The sequence below is a fragment of the Channa argus genome, chromosome 1 (assembly GCF_033026475.1).
Source record: "Channa argus isolate prfri chromosome 1, Channa argus male v1.0, whole genome shotgun sequence".
Taxonomy (NCBI): Eukaryota; Metazoa; Chordata; class Actinopteri; order Anabantiformes; family Channidae; genus Channa; species Channa argus.
Genome location: NC_090197.1, coordinates 1,645,867 through 1,659,291, shown reverse-complemented (window position 1 = coordinate 1,659,291; position 13,425 = coordinate 1,645,867). Strand labels below are relative to the sequence as shown.

Genomic DNA, 13,425 nt, shown 5'->3' with positions numbered 1-13,425 from the left:
GGTCGAACTGCTTCTCCAGAGCTTCTCGAGATAACATCATCTGAATATCTAATAATGAAGAATTTCTCCAGGTGATGTCATCTGGAGGAGTTCTTCAGCTAGAAGCAGAGAAATACTTTAATCCCCCTATTACCTTTGGGGTCAATTTGTTTTATGTGTCTAAATATAAGATTGACATCGCTTTTTTTGCTTCATATTTAATGAAGGGGGTCATTGGGGTCAATTTGACCCCAGGCTGTTTCAGCTGTTTAAACTATAAGACATATCAACATTTTACACACATTGGTTTTGGTTGTTTTGGATGATATTGAGGTCACTAGAACATGCAATTTTATGATCTTCATAAAGATTTAGGGCCCTAAAGGAACATTACAGCAACTGTAGCAGTGTAAGAACCACTGATAGTTTGCACAACATGGGGGAGGGGGAAACTCTGCACGCCCTGAGTGAAGAACTGCTGTTAGGGACAGTGAGAAAAAGTTGGAGCTTCCCTTATGGGAAAATACAATTAGTCATTTGTTAGATGCTTTTATCCAAAGCGACTGCTTGGGATCTTTTGTGCAGTGATGGGACCAGCAGACGCTGTTCATTGGCAGAGCACAGTAGACCCCAATAAAAATAAGTAAGGAGCACACATCAAGGACAACTTGGGGATTCAGTGTCTTGTCCAAAGACACTTTGACATGTAACCAGAAGGAACCTGGGATTGAAATACTCAATTAATATATAACATAACAATTAATTAACTAAAAATAAAAATTTTAATTGATCAATCATTTATATGTCAATAGAATAATTCAAAGTATGCACTGCAGGACATTATTCCCCAAAAACAGGCCAAGAGTTGGACGTAAAGCAGGAGTTTGTTCCATTCAAGTTAAAGGAATGTGGTGCATCTCCATTTCCTCAGTAAACAGTTCAGTTACTGTAACAGAATAGAAGAATGAACATGAAATCAGTCCCTATCACTGATCCCTGTCCTCCTCTGTCTGCTGCTGACAGCTACAGGGTCCTGTCTGCTTTGGGACTGTGACTGTCTCAGTGTCCACCAGAACCTGTGGCACATTAGGTTGAACAGTTAGTGCATGAAGTGCAGCACATCCAGCTTTTGATGACTTCCAGCTTTAAGTTATAGATTGTTAATTTACGGAGCGTTTTTACGCTGAGATTTAAACGAGCACTGATATTGTCCAGTCGAGTTAAGGAGTAATTTTGACTTTACCTGAGCTGTGTCCCTCTCTGCTGCAGACAGGGACACTTGGCTGAGCTTCGTCCTCACTCAGACTCAGAGAGAAGAAACTGCTTAGTTTATTTTCTTATTCACTAATCTCAGTGGTGTCTTGAAGAATTCATACCCGGTGATTTCAGAACACAGTTCACCTTTAACAACTAAATCTGTGAGGTCATTTCTTTATTGTCCCAGGAACAGAATCTGTGTGTAGCCCAACATGTGACGTGTCGAAGCACGTTTCATAAAATGCATGTATCCCGTCACTCCACCTCTAAACATAAAGAAGGTACTGCATAATGTATAAGCCTTTAGTTCACTGACAAACACACGTGCACATTGTCCTGTCAGGGTTATGTGTAAACTACCACCAACAGCTGGGGAGTTGATAGTGACAGTGATCAGCAGTTATCAAAGCAGGAAGTTCAGTAAAGTTCTGGAGTAAAGTAATTATTATTATTCTCTCCAGAGTCAAATAAATACAAATTTCAGTTTATATTTCTTACCTTTGATCAGCAGTGTATCCATCTTTAAAGTTAATTAGGCCACGCATAGACCCATCACTCTTCATAGAGACCCAGCTGGGTTCAGCAGAGTCTGGTCTCTGCCTCTTCATCCTGATCTAAACCAACAAGAGACAAATGAAAAGTAGTTTGAAGCTGAAAGCAGATGAATTGTGAGCAGACTGTCAGCAGCTGAAATGTTAGAAGCAGATAGAAAGTCAGTAAGAAGACAGTGGATGAGGAACGTTCTCCTGTTCATCAACATGGAATCTGATGAAAGACGCTGTCTCATATTAGTTGCTTAAATGACTTTTGTCCATGTCAAATCAGTCCACCATCATTATTCCCACTCACTGTCATATCTCAGCTCCTCAATAACAGCTTAGAAGAACTAATCATGAACTACTAACCGTCTTGTTTAACAAAGAGCCAACCACTGATTAGTCATGGACAGTTAGAGATCCTCATCTCACTTCTGGTCTTTGGTCTGGCTCTCATGTCCCCCACACAGAGTGGTTTTAGAGGGAGGGACTCCGTCCCCTCTGTCCTCACACTGAAGCTGGAACCTGCTCATTTCCTCAGCTGTCACCTGATGAGGACTAAAGGCTAATAAACAGATAAAACAGTGTTTTCTATTTCTGACTTCTGGAACCTCACAGTCTGTTATCAGTGGTCAAGGTTTAAATATTTGAATGTGTCTATTTAATGAAAAAATATTCAGTTGAGACCACATGCAGCCACTGACACAGATCCAAATAAAACCTGGTCTTTAATCTTAAAGATCTTCTTGTTAAAACAGACACATCTGCCTCTAATCCATCCTCTGATCCCCTCAGGAAAACGTAGATCTAACTGAGCTCTGTGTGCTTTTCCTCACAAGGACAAAACCTTCAACCCCCATCAGCACGTCCTCTTGTAAATGTCTCCCTCTAGTGCTGAAACTTAGAACCTAGTAGTTAACAGACTGATTATTGTCACTGATTTCATCTGTGCTGTTCTCCTGATCCATGTAGACCTACAGCCAATAACACACTCAGCACTGTTTTCACATTAAAAGCCTGATTATAACAGAAGGCTGAAGGACTTTTATTGTCACAATATTGTCTCATTGATGAAATATTAATGTGATTCCTAGAAAAAAAGTTAGTCTGGTGACACATGATTTGATGATACTGACCAGGAATCAGCTCCATGAATGAAAAACCCTCAGTAATGTTGGATGTGGACAGTCTTTTCCCCTCCTCCCCATAACATTTCAGCCTCTGGGACAGTCCACACATGGACTGTGCTAAAGAGCTTTCAGTCAAACCAAGTATGTCTCAGTGTTGGAAGATGGTTGTGTTTTGTATAAAATGCAGCTCAGCCAGTTTGATCCAAGCTGTCCGACCAGTTCTGACACTCAGATTACAATCAAACTGCTGTTGGTTCTAGCTGAGAACCACTGACAGTAAAACCTGTAAATCCTTCTCAATCCACTCTCCTTTAACTCAGAGAGAAACTCTGAAGAATCAAAATGTTCAACAGATCTTAGGAAACAGAGCATCATCATCCAGAAACATTTCTACTGTCCAGTCAAACAGTGATACAACACAATGTGATCCCAGTGATCCTGTTCATCACACATTTACACATTTCTCTGGTAGGATTCTCACCTGCTGAACTCACTTCAGGTCCACTTCCAGACACTTTCCACCTTCATGTGTAGAGAAGAAGCTGCTCATTGTCCCTCCTCAGTCCTGGTGTCTGTGAGCATTTGATCTGAGGACGCTGTCACATCCTCATAACTTCGAGTCCAAGTCTAAAAAAAACATTGTCAAACCAGTGGAACCTGTTACAGAAGCCCAGTGTCAGAGGTTGGAGTTCTCCTACCTGTCCACTAGATGGTGCTGACTGACCAGAGAAACTCAAGGACATTTATTAGGGGAAATTAATTCTTTGTCTCTCTTTTTTTTCTTCTTTGTCATTCTCAAGACATTCTCAGGTTATTACAGGGCAGAGCAGTTCACAGAGAAGAGTCACTGTTCGTGTGAACAGGACAGGTCCAAAAGTAGAATTGAGAGTTTTGGCATTGGTTTAATGGAAGTGTGGCAAGAAGTGTCCACATTAGGACTAAGCCCTAAGAACTGAGGGATATTGTGGATGATGTAGAGGCAGAGGACGAGGAGGTGGAGGTGGCTGACATCCAATATCTGCAGATAATTGCCACACATGTGGACAAAAGGGGGATACTGGGCAAAGGACTGTCCCTCTGGGTAAGAGCTGTGTCCTTATAGCCATTGAGGAGGACAGAGACCCAGAGACTTTCCCAAGAAGTCATCACCAGTGGCAAACTGAGTAGGAAGTTTGTGTCCCAAGGACAGTTGCTGTTGTTCAGTATAAAGGAGAAGGAGGTAACACACACTGACACACACTGATTTGTCTCTAACTGCTCAGACAAACACTGATAATGAAAACTGCTTGACAAAGCTCACACATGCTGAAATAGATACAGAATTAATTGAGCAAAGTGTCCAATATGTGGAAGCTAAATTTAAACCATCTGAGGTTTAGATGCTGAGGGAAATTTCCTGAATACACATTGAAAGTGATCAAGAGGTGACATTTGTGGTCGACAGTGGAACAACTAGGTCGAGTGGTAACTATGTGTATAGTGTAGGTGTTTCTGGAAAACCACAAAAACAGCATTTGACTCAGTCAGTGTCTTTCAAACATTAATTCATGTTGTCAGAATTGTGCCCTGTTAAATTATTAGGAGGTGATTTAATGATTAAACTTGGGAATTGTTGTGTTACTTCTGATGTAGAATATATATATATATATATATATTTCATTAGCTAAATCAGAATAAGATAAGTGGGAAAAGTTAAGCTCTTTTATCAAAGTGTTCTTCTGTGTGTGATTGGAAGCATCTTGTGGTTGGATCAGCTGTGGTATTTTCAGTGTTTGCCTGTGCTGTCACAGCACCTGCTCCTCCATCTTCCTCTCCCCTCCTTTCCCCCCTCCTCATCTGTGTGTGTGTGTGTGTGTGTGTGTGTGTGTGTCTTTATCTTTTTAGTGCACTTGGAACTGCAGCAGCACCTACACCTGCACTCAGTCACTCACTTTGATGACAGCAGTTCATATAGTCACCAGATCGTGTCAGTGACCTCTGGTCTTTTTCCTGAACTCACAGAACTGTCCTTGTCTTGCTCACTGTTCCTCCCCCTCTATAGAACCTCCGGCCGCCCTGCTTCATCCAGTACCTCTGTTGCTCGGTTCCGTCTCTCTCTGGGTTCACTTAAATAGTATAAACTCAGTCAGTGTGACATGTGCTTACAGTCTTTCATTTCTGTCCTGCATGCTGGACGCACAGTGTCTCTTGCATTGTTTGCCTGAATCATTGTGAGGCACAACACATAGTGATAGAGGTGCGAGCAGAAAGAAGAGGTTTAAACATTTGGTTCCTGTTTGTTTTCATATAGTGTATGATCAATAGTTAACTGACTTCATGTTAACTAACTTAATGTTGCATTTTTAATATGTTGAAGCAAAAGGATTCAGATGCTGTAAAATATCCTGAAATATTGTTGCTAAGTGCAAATTATAACAGCCATTCAACAGCTGACTTAAGAGTCACAGTGACTCACAACAGCTTTGCATTTATGACAATATAATGGGCCTAAATCTGCACAGATGTTAATGTGAAACAAAGTCTTTGAATGTCAACCATGTTATATCATGTAAAGTTTATTTTAATTAAGATTTACAAAATGAAGTGATGGAATTACACCAGTTCTTGTTGAACATTTAAGTGATAATTACCAACCCACACAAGGGAGATTTGTACAGGATTGTAAGCAGTAAACACACAAATCCACCTGAGAGCTCTGGAAGTGTCACATATACCATCACATTCCACTAATTTCTTGGTTGCTGATCTGGAAAATGCATTTCTCTCATTCTTATGCACAAACATTACTTGTTTGATGATTATAATAAAATAATGATGAGTATCTGGATGACAATTGGCTTTTTAGTTGACTCTTTGGGAAGTCTAGATGTTTCCATCAGCTGAAATTTGAGACATTGTATTAAGCAGCAGGATCAGCTCTGCTGCAGAACATTGATGATTTTATGATGTGCAGCCTGTCTGAGAAAGCCTCCATGTTAGATAAGGTGGAACCTACTCAAACATTTAGCAGAAAACAGACATAAAATCAGTCTGTTTACATTATAATTTACTTAAAGTAACTTATTTAGGTCATGTGATCACAGCTGATAACCAAACAATCCATTCTCACCTCTAACCAAGAAACAAATGATGAGTTTCTTCAGTCTGACTTCAAACTGAAAACAATGGATTCAAAATTATCAGGACAGAAAAGCTTCAAATTTAAACATTTGTCTTTATTATTCCATAGAAAATAAGTCTCAGCTTATGATAAAATAATTTGAGCACCATCAGCAGACTCCACATTGGTGTTACCCAGTCCCCATGTTAAGTTTGTTAAACAGGGACTTGGCTGTATGACATGTGTTTTGTTACAGGACCATGTTGGCAGATAACAACCTATTGCTTACTTTTCAGCTGGACCCTGTAGATGCTGCATTACCCTGATACCTGCAAGCTGTGACAGTGCAGAGAAAGCTGTCATGACATCCAGACAAAGTGCTGGTTAGGCTGATCTAACTCTTTTGGTTCCTTACGCAGTCTCTCATCTTCTAGGAGCAGAGATTCATCACCTTTCTACAGTGAGATGGCTGAGATACGATACACACTCTGGACAAACAAAGAGTTCAAGGAAACTGATAACAATCATATTCTTTAACATAATAATGTTGCTGCATAGCTTGATATGAAGTTTGGATCCCAGTCTTCTTAAACACTTATGAAGGTGACACACAGGCTAAACCATTTAACACAGCAACAATGGTTTATCAGAGAGGGTTTGATATATGCACAGAAATATTCTCAATCCTGAGACATTGTCTTCTGTTATGACTGACATGTGCTCATGTACAAACTAAACTGGTACCTTGAAGAAACAGGTTTCCTGTTTCACACTTTTCTAAGTGTAAATTTAATTTTAATAGGACCCAAAAATAGCAGACGCCAAAGGGAGGTTTGAAATGTGAAAAGGGGTTTTATTAACAAAGGGTAAACAACTGAAAATCCCTCCATGAGGAGGACAGGAACACTTTGCATCCAGACAAAGTGCTGGTTCGGCTCTGAATATTAGGTTAAGGACACTGTCAGTTTTCTATTTTTTCATTACTTGTATTATGTAACGTTCAAAAGCAAATATTCTTTCTTCATCTCTTTATTCTCTTACTACTTTTGTCAGTTTCAAGTGGTTCCAGAGGAAATTCTTTCTAATAAAAGTGATTTTTTTCTTCCTTTCAGCTGTTCCCTTTGTTCCGTCCTCTTTCAGGAGTCGCCACAGTGAATCATGTGCCTCCATCTAACTCTGTCCTCTGCATCCTCTTCTCTCACACCAACTAACTTCATGTCCTCTCTCTCTACATCCAGAAATCTCCTCTTTGATCTTTGCTTCTAAAAGATTAAAGGCAGTCAGGTTCTATCCCAGCTCACATTGGATCAGAGACCATGTACAACCTTTAGAGGTAAAATGGCAGCAGGCGATGGGAAACAGACCACACTGACCACAAGATGGCGCTGTGTTCCCAACAGTTAACATGGTGTGATGTCATTTCACATTCACTGTATTCAGGTAGGAAATGAGGTGACAGAGAGGTGTGATCTAAAACAAAGGTCACCAGGTGGAGTCAGCACAGAAACACTGCAGCTCAGCTCTTCAGTCTCTAAATGTTTTGTTAGATTAACAGTTTACCTGTTAGAACAACTGTAACTGACAAATGACAGAATAAAGAAAACTCTGACTTGAGTGTTGTGATGTTCCTGTGGTTACAGCTGCAAATATTATTGAGACGTTTAAGGTCCATAGGATTGGAGCAAATCTCCCCTTCAAACCTGAGACAGTCGGAGCATTTTGCTCAACAAAATGGCATCAAACTCCCTGTTAGCGTCTCTTGAACAGGTAGAAGAGCCAAATTAGACAGAACAAACTGTTGGTCACGAGTAGACGTCTGGCACTTATTTAGGGATAAGTTTCATTTTTTCCACCAAAGCATTTCTTAATTTGTTCCAGCAATATTCCATATATCTGCATCACTGTATAATAATGCAGTTGAGTGCATCAAATAAAATTGTATTTTTCTGTAGAAAAATGACTCACTGTAAACTGTGATAAGAACGTTTTCAGAAAACACAAAGCCTTTGTTTGTCCACTGGTGAAGGACAGAATGTTTATTTCACAATAAATATTTCTTGTTGAAAGTCCCAGATGTTCTGTACCATCACATTTTATATAATAGTTATAGAAAGAAGTTTACACATGTTACGCTGTTTATTTCTGCTTAACAAATACATGTAAATGAACAAACTGTAAATTTGAATGATTTGAATGACTAACAAAATTTGGGCCCTAAAAGAGGTAAAAACTGAAACAACAACACAAGTTCAAACCACAAACAGAGACAAAACTGACCTAACCTGAGTGACACAAGGGGAAACATATATACTGGATGGTCAAACCAATATGACACACAAGGGACATTACTGTAACTAAGCAGATTATATCCACACACTAGACAAACAGTTAGTAACATGATTCATTTTTTTATAAATACAAAGGTACTAATAACCTGTAATAATTAATAACCTATAAAGAAACATTTTCCCATTATTTCCCCTCCCTGCATCAAATGGGGAACTTGGCACAGTCCAGGACCAGTAGACAGTATTTAAAGATGATAACGGCCTCAATCCAATTTTTTTATTTGGAGGCCAACAGTCCGATCAGCAGGCCAGTTACTCAAAAGTGCAGGTTAAAACCAAAGCAATCCAACACTTTTCTAACTAGTTACTTTACTTTTTGATCAGTGGCTTCAGCCTGAGTTTTGAGCCCAGACTATTACAGATAAGAGAAGAGTTAAATGTGCACAGATTAAAAACAAAGTCATCTGACACAAAATGTCTCTCAAGTCCTGTTCGTGTTTTTCTTACTTCCTGCCTGTCTCCTGCTGTTCTCCATCTGTCCACCAGATGTCCTCAGACTTCCATAGAGCACAGAGGGACAATATCTATGGAATAAAGAGGATTGAACATGTGACACAGAATGAACAAGTCAACAAATGTGAGATGACTCTGAAGATCAGGAAGAACATTTCAGAGTTTGACAAACAGCTTCATCCCAACACTACACACCTCTCTGTCATCAGAGGAAGCAGCAAATCTACTTCTCACAGATCCAGTTTTTATTATGATTATAATGTTCACTTCTCCATCTTCCTTGTTGATCACAGTATGCTGCATATGAATATCTGGAGGAATGTGGTTCTCCTGTTGCCCAGAACCTGTAGAAAAAAATCCAACATTGTTTTTGATTTTGATAAATTCATGATTATTTTCACTTTCAAATAAAGTTAAATCTCATTTTAATGATTTGAAATAGTGTCATTTTAGTAACTATGTAGGGGATTTGCTGACACCACAAGGATCATGGGGATAAGTCTGATCCCAGATGTGAACTGAAACCTGGATCCAGGACTCTGAGATCTCCTCCATTCATTCCAATCAAAGTTAGTGACTCTGCTCAGACTCCAGCAGCATTTAGTGTCTTCCTGCTCTGATTCCTGCTTTTTAAAGCCACCGCACATGTTCAGTAGTGTTTCTCTCTCTGAGCCCAGTCACTGTCTGTTAGACTTTTCACTTTGTCAACAGGTTTCCTCACATCACTTTCAGCTTTGTCTCTGAGGAAAAGACAGCAGCAGGAAAAAGTGGTTGGAAAGCTGCTCTCTGAATCCATCCCTGGGACTAATGATCATATTCAGCTTTTTCCTTCATCTGTTCTTCACTTTCTAAAGAGCAGAGAAGAGTTTTAACTATTTCTGAATCTTGGCTCCTAAAACTGATCCATTTATACTGAACCTAATCACAGACTGTGGAGGAAGAGAGTTTAAATACAGATGTTTGTTCATTCATTCAACATTGACAAAATTATTTTAACATGTTTCTGTTCTACATTTTCACGTATGGTTCTGTTTTCTCAACAACAACTGAACTGTAATAGAAATAAATTGTCTCACTTTTTTGTCGGAGTTGATCCATCCACCCATATCCCCTCTGCATATAGGTGTATTGTCGTTAGACCAATCCAGAACTCCACATCCATTTTGAGCTGAGTAAGAAATTCCTGACAAGACACAATAATCAGTTTTTGATTCACAATTCACTTTCTCTGTTTCAGTAAGTTTGTCTTGTGATTCTTAAGGAAAAACAAATTGGAAAACTTTTTTCCTTCATGATGCTAAAAACACTCAGCTCCTCTTTTTGACCAACTATACGTATAAAATAACTAAATATGTCAACTCATCAGAACTTATTTTAAAAAGAAAACAAACTTTAAACATATAGTAAATTCAGTATATAGTAAATATTTATGGTTTTCATATACTGATCCATACAGACTGAATTACAGCAGGTCACAAACACAAGGAACAGATCCACAGACAGACACACACAGACACACACACACACACACACATTAACACACACAGACACACACAGACACACACACACATACACACTCACCTGTTCCTCTTTGCTTTTGATAATCACCAGATCTGATTCTCTGTTCTTACAGTCTTTTTTGCTCTCAGACCAACTTTTCTTCTCAGTGGATTTAAAGTAAAAACTGGATCCAAATCTCTTCCATCCTTCAGGACACAACTTCCCTTAATGTCCAACAAATCTTTAAAGTCAGATTTCATGTCATTCAGTATCAGAATGATGATGATCTGTAGTGTCACTGTGTAAAATAAGATCTTAATCTGCTGTTTTTCTCTTTCAGCTTCAGTTTAGAAAGAAGTTAAAACTCAGATTTTTAAGTGATGACCTGCAACAGAAATATCCACATAGAAAAATGTTCAACAAAATGAAAAAACTGAACATAAAGGCACATTTAAGTCATATCATGGAAATTACTTTAATCCTGTAACTGACTGTTGGTGATTGACGTGTCTTAAAAACAACATTACAACAATATGAATCCTGTCATGTCTCAATGTAACTTGAAGGTGAATCTCGTGTATAATGATATTTGGTAATAATTTCAAAATCTTACATGACATTTTGTCCTGGAGCTCATTGTAGCTTTTGTTCAGGTTGTCAATCCTGGATTAAAGCTCTTTTTCTTTGGTGACTGAATGAAATGATGAGAAACACAAAAGCAAAGAAACAATGAGTCTCTGTAACTGAGTATTGTTGACTGCTGTCTTGTATTAGAACAGTAGAAAAACACTATGAGAACATGGAAACATTGTGAAGTTGGATCCTGAAGTTTTACCCTGGAGCTGCTTGATGAGATGCTGTGACTGATTGTATCTGTGACTCAGGTTGTTTAGTTTCTTCTCCAGATCATTTTTCTCCAAACTCCCCACGACTCTGTTCCACCTCTATCTGCCTCTGACCTCTCCTGGTTTTCTGTTCCTCAGCTGGCACAGGTCATCACACCTCATTTGAGTGCCAACACTTTATAAGTGCAGAGCATTTATCATTTATTGTTCCCTGACCACCAGCCTTGTTGCCTTGTTCACCACGTAGTGCGTTTAGTCATGGATTTTAAGTTTAGTTTGTAGTAACGTGTCTGTTTGTTCTAACATGGTCCAGTGTATTTATCTACCTCCTACCTTTTGCAACGAGCGCTTTTGTTTTTAAAATTTGTAGTTAAATCATTTACTTCCTGGGGAGAATTTTCTGTTTGCTTTCCTTTATCCACATGCTGTGATTCTGTTTTCAACTAATTGTATTTAGTAAACAGTTTACTGCACTTCCTGTTGCTGATTCCTGCTTTTGGATCCCTGTGTGTGTCAGATTTTCACAGCACACACCAGCCAAACGATGAATTCAGCAGAGTCACGACTGGTGCAGGGAGTGTGGCAGTTCCAGGAGGCTCAAGTGGGTCAAACACAGCAGAGTGTGGAGGAAATACTTGTAGATTAGATTTGTTGTTTGGACCTTGTTTAGAGTGAATTTTCCTTAGTATCTCTCCTATTTGTGTAAAGATCTGTTTGTTCCATATTGTCCACTGTATTTATCTACCTCCTACCAATTGTAACAAGCGTTTTGGTTTGAATGATTTACCTCCTAACTAATAAACCAGTCTACTGCACTTCCTGTCCTGTTGCTGACTTATGCTTTTGGATCCCTGTGTGTGTGTTGGATTCTCACAAGAAGTGTTTGTTTCATGTGTCACAAGGACAGATTGGAGTGTTTTATTTCCTTTTTTAAAGGGGAAATGTTTATTGGCAGAGCGTAGTAGGTGGGAGGGATTGAAAACCTGGATGAAGGTGGTACAAAAGTCCTTTTTGGCTGATTAAAAATGAGACATACTGATACGTTTTGGATCTGGAGGGGTTTGATTGTGCTGCTGGTAGCTCTGTCAAGAGGACATTTCAGTAGCTGAGACGCGATCTGACCAGCCTCTGCACAGTGAGCGGGGTTGTATATTCAGAGAGGTAGGGTCTGATCTTTCTGATGTTGTAGAGGACAAATCTGCTGCCCTAGAGACAGAGGACATGTCAGTAAAAGTCAGTCTGTCATTGATGATGACCCCCAGATTTCTGGCAGACTTAGTGGGGACAATTAAATTCAATTCAACTTTATTTATATAGCGCTAATTCACAACAAAGTCATCTCAGGGCACTTTACAGAATAAAGTCAAGATTATAAAGATGTATAAAGAGAACCCAACAATTCCCCCTGGAGCAAGCCATAGGCAACAGTGGAGAGGAAAAACTCCCTTTAACGGAAGAAACCTCCAGCAGAACCAGGCTCAGGGTGGACGGCCATCTGCCTCGACTGGTTGGGGTGAGTGGAAAGGGGAGAGAGAAAAGAACAGAGCAACAAAAAGCAACAACAAAACATCGGGCAGATTGGTAGGACCAGTAGCTGCACGCTGGAAGACACACAGCTTCAAAGCCGGGGGACATCTGCAGAAAGGGACAGAGAGAGGGGGACAGAGGAGGACAAAGACAACTACGGGAGAGAACACACAGAGTTAATGACATACAGTGGTGACAATTGCGGGGTGAGAGGAGAGGAGAGATGGTCAAGAGGAGGAAAGGAGCTCAGTGCATTGGGGGGTGGGTCCCCCAGCAGTCTAAGCCTATGGCAGCATAACTATAACTAACTATATGCTTTATTAAAGAGGAAGGTTTTAAGCCTAGACTTAAAAGTAGAGAGGATGTCTGCTTCCTGAATCTGAACTGGGAGCTGGTTCCACAGAAGAGGAGCTTGATAGCTAAAGGCTCTACCTCCCATTCTACTTTTGGAAATTCTGGGAACCACAAGTAGGCCTGCATTCTGAGAGCGAAGTGGTCTACTGGGATGATATGGTGCTATGAGATCTTCTATATGTGATGGAGCCTGACCATTCAGAGCTTTATATGTAAGAAGCAGGGTTTTAAATTCTATTCTAAATTTAATGGGAAGCCAATGGAGAGAAGCTAGTGAAGGTGAAACATGATCTCTCTTGCTAGTTCCAGTCAGCACTCTTGCTGCAGCATTTTGGATTAATTGCAGGCTCTTTAGTTACTGGGGCATCCTGAAAGTAGGGAATTACAGTAGTCCAA

At 39.7% G+C, this 13,425-nt stretch overlaps 1 long non-coding RNA gene across 1 annotated transcript; it reads right to left on the bottom strand.

Annotated features, from left to right (window-relative positions):
• Positions 1-8,894: 8,894 nt before the first annotated feature.
• On the bottom strand, positions 8,895-13,053 carry LOC137099692 (uncharacterized). Its single transcript, XR_010910791.1, has 3 exons — positions 10,385-13,053; positions 9,880-9,986; positions 8,895-9,147 (listed from the first exon to the last, which is right to left on the bottom strand). It is a non-coding gene; the product is annotated as an uncharacterized lncRNA (long non-coding RNA).
• Between the last annotated feature and the right edge of the window lie 372 nt (positions 13,054-13,425).